The sequence below is a fragment of the Mustela nigripes genome, chromosome 17 (assembly GCF_022355385.1).
Source record: "Mustela nigripes isolate SB6536 chromosome 17, MUSNIG.SB6536, whole genome shotgun sequence".
NCBI lineage: Eukaryota > Metazoa > Chordata > Mammalia > Carnivora > Mustelidae > Mustela > Mustela nigripes.
The window spans coordinates 21,367,006-21,380,100 of NC_081573.1; positions in this window are offsets into that span (position 1 = coordinate 21,367,006).

Consider the following 13,095-nt stretch of genomic DNA (forward strand, 5'->3'; position numbering starts at 1 on the left):
CACAGCTGTGTGGCCCTGTTACTCCACTTCCCAGGTCCCACCCAGCAGGTTCCTGGGCAGCTCTGCTGCTCTTGACCCCTAAGACACCCCCCCAGCTCTCTCCTCCTTGGATTTGGGTCCTACTTCCCATCCGCCCCGCACTGCGTCAGCCAAAGCAGCCTCTCTCCCCACTCCACACCAAGTGACTGCCCTGGAATTCTCTTCCCTGCCTCATTCAGGAGTCCGGCATCTCTAAGCAGACTCCGAATCTCCAAGGGTAGAGATGTCTCCTCTCTCCGGTGTCCCTCCGTGGCAACACAGATAATGCACGCGATAGGCGCTTGGTACAAACCCGGGGACTGAAGCCACAGAGGGAATGCAAAGTGACTGAGCCAGCGGCAGGAAGGAAAGGCCCTTTCCCTGCTGCAAATGATGACCCACTTGCTTCCAGAAAGGACTACTCTGCACGCAGCTGCAGAGGTAGGGGCCCTGCGCTCGGAACCCCCTCCCACCAGGCTGCAGCAGACTGGGCTCTGCTACACGAGTTTAGAATGTTCCCAAGACTCCTGCGGAGAGAGACTCCGTCCTGGCCCGGGTCTATTCTTAGCAGCGCTCACAGCCGGTCCCGGGAGAAGGCTGGCTGTTCCGCAGCGTCTGGCTTTCTCCGTCCAATCTTTGGTGGAGCCTTCTGTTTCCGCCTTCAGGTACATGATGCGTCCCTGTCCTCGTATCAAAATGGGTGGGGGGTGGGAAGGAGCCATCTGGAAGAGGCGCCGAGCCCTCTCCTCGTTCGGCCCCGCTCTCCATATCCCCCTCTCAGTTATCTGGGCCTCTGGGTTATTTTTGCAAGATTCTGCTCGAAACACGCATAGTCTCACCGTGGCGTGGAGGACACCTGTCGCCGTCCCCTCCCTCCACCAACAATGTCCAAACTTTCCTTAGACTCCAGGTGGACGCGTGCTCTGGGAACCTGGCTGAGAGCTGGACCCCCAGTGTGGACGCACTGGCGGGACAGAGGCCTCGTGGCCCCTGTGGCAGTCCTCTCTACCTGAGTCTGCGCTTCTGGAAGACCTCCCCACCCACAGCCTTCCCTCAGCCAGCCCCATCTCAGACCAGCCCAGGGAAGACTATGGGATGTGCAGAGCTCGTTTGCAGAACCCCGTCCTCTCTCCGTCATTCCGTATGCACGCTCATACCTTTATGTTCATTCATTCTCTCAACATTCACTCGTATAATTATTTAGCTCCTGTCTTCGTCTGGGTTCCCCCCAAAAGCAGACACTTGGTGAGACAAGAATGGTGCAGGTAGTTCATTTAGGGGATGAGCCCAGAAAACACAAATGAGAGGTGGGGATGTAAGGCAGGGATGGGAGAAATGCCAGAACAGGGTGCATGTGTGGACAACTGGGACTTGTCTTGTGGAGGGTCCCTGAAGGGCTTTGGAGGATACCAGGGCCGGGCATTCATCCACTGACCCCCTTCTTTCCTCTAGCAAGGGTTGCCCCTGGGGGCATTAAAGCCCCCAGTATTCCTGGGTTTCCCAGCCCTGGGGTTCATCCCCATGTTTCTTTACACAGGAAGCAGCTGTCAGCGACTGGGAAGTGCCCACAGCACCTGACTTGAGATAAGGGCTGAGTTGAGGGGACATGGGACAGGGCATTGAGAACATGAGCTGCGACCCCATGGTGTTCATTCTGCAGACACGGATTGGATGCCCCCTGGTGCCAGGCACCGAGCTAGGGCTCCGAGCAGTACACCATTCTGGCACCCAACAAACTTGCCACCGAAGAGCCCATTACATTTTTGATGGTTTGAGTGGTTTCTTTCTAGAATCTTAAAATGGGAGATGGTGTGGTTATGTTGAACTAAAATTCAGGAAGTCCAGATTTTAAACTTGGTTTATTTATATAAAAGCATACATGAAGCTCCCGTTATGGGTCATCACGAATCCGGGACTGAACCAGCCCGGGCTCCTGCCCTCAAATGACCCAGGGCAGTGGAGGCAGAGACAACCAGCCATGGCACACTATGGTCAGTCCCGAACTCCTGTCCGGAGCCATGTGCTTTGGGGGCACGGACAGAAAACAGTTGTCCCAGAGGTGGATGGGGAAGGCTTAATGAGGGAGATGATACACTCCATTTATACCACTGGTAAACAGTAATCGTCAACTACCTCAGAGGATTCCCTCTGTGGGCTCCAATTTTCATTTTCATTGGAAAGTCCTCCCGGGGTAGAGAATGATTTATTTCCTTACCAGCCAGAGGACTTCTTTCAGGAACAGAATCTGTCAGTTCCCCTCCTGATCTACATGACCATGAAAAAATACTGGGAGAATGCACTGGGGCCACCCTCTGCCTACCTGACAGGAGAAGCCTCTTCCTTCAACCTCTCTCCCACCCCCGACGCCATCTCATCTGTCTTTAGGATGGACTCTCCTGGCCTGCTCCATGGTTGAAGAAGCCCCACCCAGAAACCTCTGGATCTTTGTTTTGGAGCACACATCAACCCTTCCTCCTGGAACCTCCTCTCTCCCTCTCCCTCAGCCCCTCCCACCCAGTTCCTTTTCTTTGTTCAAGGTCCATCACCTCACCTCACCATGCTTTCCCTGGAAACGGTCACTCTCTCTAATCTTCTGTCCCCACTGCTCTTATGCTCAGTCCCGTTGACGCTGGTGTGCGTGTTGGGATCATGGGGGGTGGAATTTCAGATACAGATGGACAGACCATCGAGGAGCCGTTGCTGCAAAGAGATTTGCCCCAGAACTCAGGAGAGTACCTTGCATGATTCCTTCCGCTGGGTGCTTCTTGAGGTCACGAAGCAGGCAAGGGTCCCCAGAGCTCAAGTCTAGCTCAGCACCGGATGGCCAACACCCAGCACCTGCCCTAGAACTAATGCACGGTCATTACACGTTGAGAAAATAAAAGCTTCTGTCCAGATAGGACACAACTGGCTAACCTCACGCACTGTCCCCATGCACTGGCTGACCAAAGAGGTCATACTTGCACATCCTAGAATCAATGAACTCTTTCTTCTGGCATAACAAACCTCTTCAGTAATTACAAAACCACAACAACAACCTTGAGACATCACTCTATAAATAGGACTCCAAAAGCCCTTAGATATCACAAAGGTGTTTATTTTCCACGTCTGGGGTCCCCAAACCCTAAGTTTCTCCTCTCTTAAATTGGGTGCATTGGGCACAGCATTCTCAGAGATCTCTTCCCACAGGAACAGGCGACAAGTGTGAATGTAAAATGTTTGTTGATGACCTGAACCGGAGCATCAGTCCCGCCGTCCAACATTTTCAAGGAAGACAAAATATTTTAAATGCCTGGTGCCATACAGCAACATTCCTCACCCGCCTCGAGAGGAGGAGACAATGAATGGAAGGCAGGGTGCAGGTCAGGCCGTCGTCATTGCTAACAAATGCTCTCACGCCACCCCATCTGTCCCCTGGCTCCTGGCTCTGCCTGGCCAGACAAGGAAACCTTCCATTCTTCCCTCAGGTTGGGAGGACCTAAGTGCTGGGGGAATTGGTCTTTGGAGAGGGCAATGATTCACGCCCCAGCAGAGCAGGCTCCCAGCCACCTGCTCCCACCACCCTCTGGGCCCTGGGGGCACGGAGGCATGACCTAGAGGGGCTCAAGTCTCCCTGGGCGGATCTATTACATGCATTAAAATAATTTACGTTCGGCCCTATAAAGCGTTTAATTCCTGGTGCCATCATCCATTCCAGAAGCGTTCCTCTTCATCGTGAATTATTTTTGATGTATTTATGTGGACCTCACTGAAAATCACCCCAGTCAGCAAACTGAGAAATGGAAAGGCATTAAGAAGAGGTGTTGACCCCAGGGTCACCGGCATGAGTGTGGCCAGGGTCACTGGGGCGGGTGAGGGAACTAGGGTGGCTGCAGTAGATGCTGACCAGGCTGCCTGGCTCTATCCTTCCCACCCCACAACTTGGCATGGGCAGGGCACACATATTTCCCCCTATTAATGGTTGCGGGAATAATTGACGTTTGTTGCATTTCCATCTGCAAAAGCTTTCCCCATGATCTCATGTGTTGCTCACAGCAAGCTTTATGGCCGATGTCATCAGCAGTCCCTTTTACAGATGGGGAAACTGAGGCTCTGAGTGGTAAAGGCAAGGGTCCAGTTAGCAGGATTGGACTTGGATCCAAGTCTCCAGATTGCCGCTTCCCACTTGACAGCTGTGAGCCCTTCTGTGGAGTCTGGGGAGCTGGTCCGTGCAAAGAAGACCACACCCGGTTCTCAAGGACTCTGCCACCCTGCCTCTGAGTTAGTCCGTATTCTTCTTTGTTTTGCAGACTCATTTCTAGAGGCTACGGAGGGATTTTTTTTTTTTTTTAATAACTAACGAAATTTCCACAATACCCTGGTGATTTTTATCAAAGGTAATTGGACTGGGAATTTTTATCTCTTTGGTAAGTATTTATTTGAGGTCTTATTCTGTACCAGGCAATGTCCGTCTCTGATCTCATGGAAATTATATTCCAGTAAGGAAGGCGGACCATAAGCAGGTAAACCAAGGAGTAAACAAGGCAGTTTTGGTGAATAGTTAATTACTGCTGCAAGGTAGACAGACACAGGATGATGGACTGCAAATGCATGGGTTCCGTGATGACACGAAGTTTCCCAGGAGGGACACTGGAATTGAAACCTAAGAAGGGGAATGTGCTCAAGACAGAAAGGTCAAGAGGGAAGAGCAAGTGCAAAGGCCCAGGGGCAGGAACAGGTTTGGTCCCTGTAGGGTACCAAAAAAACATTTTGGCTACAGAGAGGGGGTGTTGAGGCAGAAGTGGAAGATGGAGTTAGAGAGACTAGCAAGATCAAATCATGTAGAGCCTTGAAGGCCATGGTAAGGAGTACAGATTTTATTCTAATGTAAGGGAAGACATTAGAGGGTTTTAGTCAATGTGGTGACTAAATTTGTTGGTGAACTGATTTGTTGAATACAGAGCTGACAGAGCTTTGTGGTTCCTCAAAATCTTTAAACATAGAATTACCCACTGATCCCATAATTCCACTCCTAGGTGATACACCCCAAATAATCGAAAGCAGGCACTCAAATATTCATAACGCCATTACTTGAGACAGCCAAGAGACAAAAGCAATCAACAGATGAATGGGAAAACAAAATGTGGAATGAACATGCAGTGGCATATTATTCAGCCATGGAAAGGAACACCGCACTGACTTACAATGCGGATGGACTTCCAAAAAACATGATACCAAGTGGAAGACGTCAGACACAAAAGGCCACATATTGTATAGTTCCATTTGTATGAAATGTCCAGAGCTGGCAAATCCATGGAGACAAAAAGCAGACCGGCGGTTGCAGAGTCTGGGAGTCGGAGGACAGAGCATGCCTGCTTCATGGATTGGGTTTTCCTTCACGGTAAGGAACAAGTTTTGGACCGGAATGTAGTCAGTGGTTGCACAGCATCGTCAATGGACTAAATGCCACTGAACTGTACACTTAAAAACGGTTCATTTCATGTTATGTAAGTGTCACCTGAAAAATCACTTTTAAATTTTTATTATTTCTGGACACATGGATCTTTCATGTCATTCCAGACCCATGTCCAGGATCTTACAGCCTTGCAGGGGCCTCTCCTATCACCTCTAAACATGGGCCTTCAAACACCACACTCCCCATCGCCTCCACCTGGGGCCCTCCTTTGATGAGGCTGGTGGCACCGGCAGGCACCCAGGGACTCCTCCCCCGGAGAGATCTGGGGTTAAGGGACTCTCTGACTGTTGATCTAGAGGGGCTCCCCACATCACCTGCCAACAAATCACCTGGTTTGTCTGACTCAGTGGCTGGGGGTAGGAGTCCGGGACTGGGCAAGGGACCTCCTCTGCTGTCCTCCCCTGTGTCCCCAGCACCTGGGGCTCAGGCACAAACGAGGGACCCGCTGCCGCACCCCTCCAAGCAGCACCCCCACTCCACTCCAGTACTGCTGGGGCCCAATTGCTCACAACAACCATGATCCGGGGAGGAAATGGGCAGCGATTTGGGAGGAAAATCGTGTCAAAGTGTCAATAATTTAAAAGGTACGAAGCATTGATCCCTGTGCGCGATAATGGGGTTCTCGGTGGGCGCCGCAGCACCCGCGCGCCCTCTGCGGTGCCCCACTCCACGCAGAGCTGCTCCGGGCGCATTTGCCCCCTTCCTTTCCAGAAGACCAGCCCTCGGGGGACTGGCGGGCTCAGAGCCCCGCCTTGTGGAGGGGGCCTTCTCCCTTCTGGCCACGCCGTCTGTTGCCCTGATCCTCGTGATCCCCGGGAGTCCGCGGGGTTGGCTCAGAGGCCGGGTGCCTCCGTCTGCGCCTAGGCGACCCGCCCCGCACCCTCGGCGACGCGAAGGCCCCGGGCGCCCCCGCCTGGCGCCGCGCCCCGCTCGGTGCCCGCCGGGTGCACCTCTCCAGGCGCGCCGCCAACTGACCTGCGGGCCGCCGGTCCCCCAGAGGAAAGAAGCAAAATTTGAAAATGAAACCCTACCCAGCGGAGAGCTTCCACGTAAGGATGCTTTGCTGTTTGGGGGTTCCCGATGTTCCCTCCCCCAGCTCCGGCAGGATGGAAGCGCAGTTGGGGGCCGGTCCCGGTCTGCTCTCCTAGTGCTCTCCCTGCACCCCTGGGGAGAAGGCCCAGCCAGCCTGGGGGAGCCCCTGGGGACCTGCAGTTACTTTTATTGATTTTCTAGTGATCTGACAGCCAAAAATGGAGGCGTGGTGCGCGGGAGAAAGAGGCCAGGCGCTGCAGAAAAGGCAGGAAAACCGACCTCCCTCCGGAACAAAGGAGCACACCCGATGTAGACATTCCTAAACCAGGTTCGGGATTCTTCCTGCCCTTGGAAAATCTCTTTCTTTGAAGTCAAACCTTTTGACCAAAGCCGTTGGTTTCTTCCAAGCCATTTGACTGAACCTGCCACCAAAAAAATCACTTTGTAAACAAAGAAAAAGACAGGGGCTGACCCCAGGTGTGAAGGGCAACTTGTGGGGGCTTCTGGTTTGACTTTCGCGGTGTGCATCCTCGATTTAAAAAAAAAAAAAAAATGGGACCTCTAACCCTCCACATCGCTCTCCCTCCCTCTCCCACCGGCTGCCTTTTCTGGGAGCAGCCAGGAGGTTGTTCATGTTTTACGCAATCATGCAGCCAACTTCGCGTTCGGCCCCTTTTCGACCGGGGAAACCCTGCCTCCACCTCTCTGGTGTTCAGGTAAGGTGCCCGGATTGATGGAGCCTCCTTCGCGCCCTCTTCCAGCCCAACTTCTCATAACCCAAAGCATAAATAATCACATGTTTTATAAATAGCTGTGGACAAGAGGCTATAAAACAACGAAGATATATTTGTGCCTTTATGTCCTCGAAATATTTTCTAAAACGACTGTTTTATTTGGTGTGGGTTGAATGTGGGCGTGTGTACATAAAATCCCCACCCAAAGTTTTCCCCCGCCGCCCCCCCCCCTTCAGGTCAGGCCGGCTCTAGAGTTAGCAAATTGATAAGGTTCCATGGGCAAGCTTTATTCGTTCTGACACGAGCCTATGACACTTTATAAAAAGAAGGAATCCAGAACAATCTCTAGGTAATTAACACCTAGATAAACAAACATAAATTTCTATACTGCATTTATTTGGACTACCACTCAAATATGCGTGAACCATGCTTTTTTAATTAAAAGATAAATCTATGTGACACTTAGCCTCAAACTTAATTATTCAGCATAGTATAATAAAAAATAGAGCCCATTAAATGTGTCTTGCACTGTATTTCTGTATTAACAGCAAAACAGTTCGGTCTGGGATCATTTAAATTTTCCCCCTCCTCTTTGCTTGTGGTTTCCCTGTTCACATAAGCCCTTCCTCTGCCTCCCTGGTTACCTTCCTGCCTCCCTCCCTGTAGGTCTCCCTCTTTTCTCTTAACACCAACAGGTGAAGAGATTAAAACTCCACACAAGCCCCTACATGGAAAGCTCAGCTGGGCGACAGTTTTAATATTGCATTACACTCCGAAATTTTTTCCCTTCCCCATGGAAACATACCTCGAGTTCGGTGGAACGTGCCCAGCCCTTCTATCTTGAAAAGAAGATCACAATATTTAACACTAATTTCCTTGGGATCGTGCTTACAATACACCAGGTGAGGTTTTCATAATCTACGGTTACAATACAGATGTTAAACAGAGAGGGGAAGTGCGCAAATCCCCAACGACAAGAGACAGCAGGGTTAGCTTGATAAAAGTTTCGGCACAAAATAGTACCTGAGCTCCGAGTATCGGCCTCTCAGTGGCTCCTGGCTACGGGAGGAGAAATCCACGCATAAGCCGTTTCCCCCACCCGGCAGGAAGTAGAAACCAATGTTGGTTCAGCCACTGGGCAAGAATGGGTTATATGATGACCCTGTGCCCGGTGCCGTGTCACGTGCTGTGTGAACCTTGTCACTTGCCTCCTTACAGCAAAGGGGCTGTGGTAAGAAAGGCTTGAACCCAAGGCTTGAGTAGCCAAACCCCTGCTTTGAGCCCCTCAGCTCCCCCACCCCCACCAAGGACCTCACCTTGGCCTCCCGGGTTACCAGCAGCAAAAATGGGCTTCGTCCTGGGGCGACCAGTCATTGGGGTTTGTCCAGAACAGGCCTGGCTTTAGCACTGAAATTCCCCTGTCCTGGGAGACCCAGGATATTTGTCACCCGGATGTAGACTCCTCCAGCAAATGGTACAGCTGTCAGCTTGGTCAAGCAGCTCCGCAGAGGGATGAACAGGGGCCATGCAAAAGCCCTGAACTGGGTGTAGAAGATGCCCAGCCACTCCTTCCCAGGGAGCGCAGGCCTCTGGGCAGGCAGGAGAGATAACTTGCCAATTCTCTGGGATCCTGTAAATCTGTTGTAAGTCATTTGCATGCCTCTACATCAACTCATTCAGGCTCCAGAATGCACTGTCTTTCAATGTTAAGTGGGCTCCTGCTGTTGTGGCTTTAATGACAGTCCTTGGAACCTGGAGGTCCCTGGCTGGCTCTCTGCAGAGCTCTCTAAGTACACATACTATCTCATTTAACCTTGCAAAGAGCCTATTGTTCGCCGTTTTCCACTTTACAGATAAAGAAGCCAATTTGGGGGACTGGAATGATCTGCCAGGATCACACAGCTACCAAGAGGTAGAGACCGGAGTTCAGAGCCCCATCCACGCGGGGCTGGGCATTCATACATGCTCTTCCTGGACCCGGCACGCATGCCTTCCTGTCTCAGGTCATTGTCACTGCTTAAAGAAGTCCTCCCTGACATGGAAAAATCCATGTCATCTTTGAATCTCCTCTTCCAGACACTCTACATTTGCTTGTGAGATTAACAGGCTGAAGTCTGTTTTCCCAGTGATGTGTGGCCGTGATCCCTGACCTATCACTGTCTCTCCAGCCTGTGCCTGATGCCTGGCACACAGGAGGTCTTCTGTAAATTGTACTAAACTAGTGAGTGGAAGAGCATCGAACCCCAAGACCAATTTTCTTGCTACATCCCACATTATGCTCTCCTAGCTGCTCTTCAGTACTTGGAAAATGGCAAGAAAGTTGCTCATATTGTGATTTTTTTTTTTTTTTTTTTAACGAGGATACTGGAAAACAGAGAGCTTAAGATTTCTCCAGGACTGTCTTGTCTGAAGGGGATGGATGTGGAGGAATCCTGACCACCAGGGAGCCTTTCCCCAAACATGGGAGTTTAACGTACTGTGTTTTGTGGGTGTGCAATTCATCCTAAATTTATCCATAACTTCTTATGCCACAGTAGTGCAATTTACAAATTGTACTAAAATTTACAAAACCTACATATGCTCTTCCCAACTTTATTGCATTTAATTTAATCATTTTGCAGATATGACCGGTGAACTCAACAGTTACAAAGTTCGTGATCAAGCAGCCAGTAAGTAGTAGAGCTAGGGTTCAAATTTAAATCTGCACTCCCCCTATTTTGTAATTGTCTACAGTGTGGTAATCTGATGATCGTCCATGATTGCAGAGAGCTCAAAACATTTTGATGGAAATATATATTGATGTTTCGCAGAAAAACCTTCTTCCAGTTTTATTTTTATTTTATAACAGCCTTATTGAGGTATAATTCACATACCATAAAATTCACCTTTTTAAAGTGCACAATTCAGTGGTTTTTAGTACATTCAGACGTGGCTAACCACCATTACAAGCTAATTGTAGAACATTTTCATCACTCCAAAAAGAAACCTTGAACCTCTGCATGGTCACTCTCCATCTTCTCCTACCCGAACCCTGCAACCTGTCTTCACTTGGACATTCTAGACATTTCCTAAAAGTGATATAATATGTGCTTTTGCATAACTGGCCTCTTTCAAGCAACAGAATGTTTCCAAAGCTGGTCCATATTTTCAAAGTTCGTCCATGGTGCCCCATTCCTTTTGATGGCAGAATAATATTCCCTTCTATGGAGAGACCACATTTTGTTCATCTATTTATTATGCAGGTTTTGAAAACGCATTTTGAACCATCATGTAAAAACAGGTGTTCCGTGTCTCTGGAAAACTCCAAAAACCTGATGCCACATTCCTCACAGACATGACAAAGCGGTGGCTGAGGGCACCCGACCCCAGAACCTCGGTTCCTACTGTCCTCTCCTCACCATTGCGGGTTCTTGTCTGGTCCCTGGAGACATTTTGGGTTGGGATCCAACACGTACGTATGCGGCGTTATAACCTTCCCTCCCTGACGGGGTCCCTGCCCAACCCCCTGCTGAAACTTCGAGACTCACCTTTGCTGTCATAAAAACCAGCAGTCCGGGCTGCTCAAAACTTCATTCCAGCCACCTGCTCCCATCCCTCTGGATGTAGCAGTAGTCTGGCATCCTGAAAGAAATACGGGGATTTACAAATTCCTATACAATGTGGGTGGACACCTTTGCTTGCAGCATCTCCTGTGCAAGCCTGGTTTTGAAACCAAATCAACAGTAACAAAAAACAAATCAAAAAACAACTGTGCACATCAAGTGTGGGGAACACACTTCAAACCCTCTCAGGTCAATATCAGAGGGCTGCTTTATCGGCATCGGCAGCCCTGATACCCTAGACTTTATTGTGCTCCGTTCTTTTTCTTTTCTTCCAGTGGAAGAATTCAGATTATCCTCTGTAAAAGACTTCTTGCATTTAATGATTTTTTAAAACAACTTTCTACAAGTAAAGGGGAATAGTAGATCCCAAAGTTTTCGGTGTCTTAGATAATTGCTGTAATGGGAGGATCATACGGTTTTACTTTCCTGAAACCGTTGTCTGCAGCCTTCGAAGAAATATAGCTCACACATGCACGTGGGTGTGCACGCACACACATGTACATACGTAGTTTAAACTGCACAGGGATATTCACGGGGCTTAAAAAAGCACAAGGCTGTGGGGACCGTCCCCCCACCCCAGAATAAGGCAGAGCTTTTTTTTTTCTTTTTTAATAAGTGGGGTTTGACCAAGCCTTCCCGAAGTCTGGCAAAGATGGAAAAAGATGTTTCACTCTTCCTAAGAAACATAAGTGAATAGGAAAAGATTTTTTTTTCCAGAGGTAGAGGTTTTATTGCGTAAAACACTGGATAAAACTGGACTGCTTCAAAGACATTTTATTCTAACAGCAGAAAGAAAACAGTCATTGCTGAAAAAACAACTTTTAATACTTTCTATACCAGAATAAAGTTCTGTCAACTGATGTATTATAATAATAAATAATGACCAAGAATAAACTTTAAATACAAAGTTTTCTACTTGTTACAAGCATAGCAACAAAATCCTCTACTCTATTGATCTCAGATTTACTCCAAGATAGATTTTTTTTTCTTTGTGTAGGAATGTAGACAGTATTATGACCAGCATCACAGACTACAGAAGTTACAGGGGAAAAAACTTGACATGTTTAGATATGAGGGCCTGGAGACATTCAGAAACTGACACTGCGTATCACTGCGGCTGTCACTTGTTTGTATTACAAGTTACAAATGTTCTGGAAAGAAGGCTTGTGTCAGAGGGAAATAAGGACCGTAGCACTGGACAAAATGGAATCAACACACACGCCACAAAGAAGAGGGGATGTTCCCAGTGTCACAAACAGAATTATTGCCTGTCGCATCTGAGGATGCTCAGAAGACACAAAAAGAATACCAAAAGAGCTTCCAAAGTGCTAGAAATGGAATGTGGCTCTCATTTTTTTTTCCCACTTTTTTTTTTCCCTCTTGTTTTTTTTTTTTTTTCCTTTTTTTTTTCTCCTTTTTTTTTTTGTTTTGTTTTTTTTGTTTTTTGTTTTTTTTTTTTTAATATTTTTCTTTGCTAAGATACCAAAGGCGGGGCAAACACACAGAAAGCAAGCGACTGACACAGTCACCAAACACAGTAGTGCAGTTAAAATCCTAAAGCTCACTACAGTCAGAAAGTTTTCAGTAACATTTCAGTCCTTCCTCTAGGATCATAGAAACAGTTGCATTAAGTTGATAAACTCGATTTAAGTAAGGCAGTGAGAACTAGTCTAGAAAAATGAGAAAGCGGCTTGCTCTATGCCAGATGGGTCCACGCTGCACAGCGACCTCATTTGCACTGAAACCTCGGGGTGGGTGACGCCCTCTGGACCGCATATGCAAACCCGATCCCTTATTAGCCTGAGATCCCTTCTGGTCTCAGGATAGCGCTAAGCATTTTATTATTTACATTGATTGCAGTTTAGAATTTTTGTAAACTGCTGTAGGCAGAGCTGAAGTTTTAAGGCCCTGGGGTTTTATTCTGTGCTCCCAGCCTGCAAGGAAATATTGACTGTTTTTGTTTGTTTGTTTGTTTGTTTGTTTTTGTTTTTTTTTATTTTAAGTCTGAATGATTTCGTTTTAGAAGTTAATACTTCAATACATCTCTACCGTCACAAGCAACAGCACCAATTTCGTGTCACTCAAAGGAAGTATGTTAAGAGGCTGAACTTAGACACCATTCTAGCAGATTCAAGAATAAACCCTTGACTCTTCTTCTTCGTTTTTTTTTTTGTTTGTTTTTATTTTTGTTTTTTTTAAATGAGTTAAGTATTTCATTATTGGCCCTCAAAATCTCCCTCTGGGTGGTGCAGAA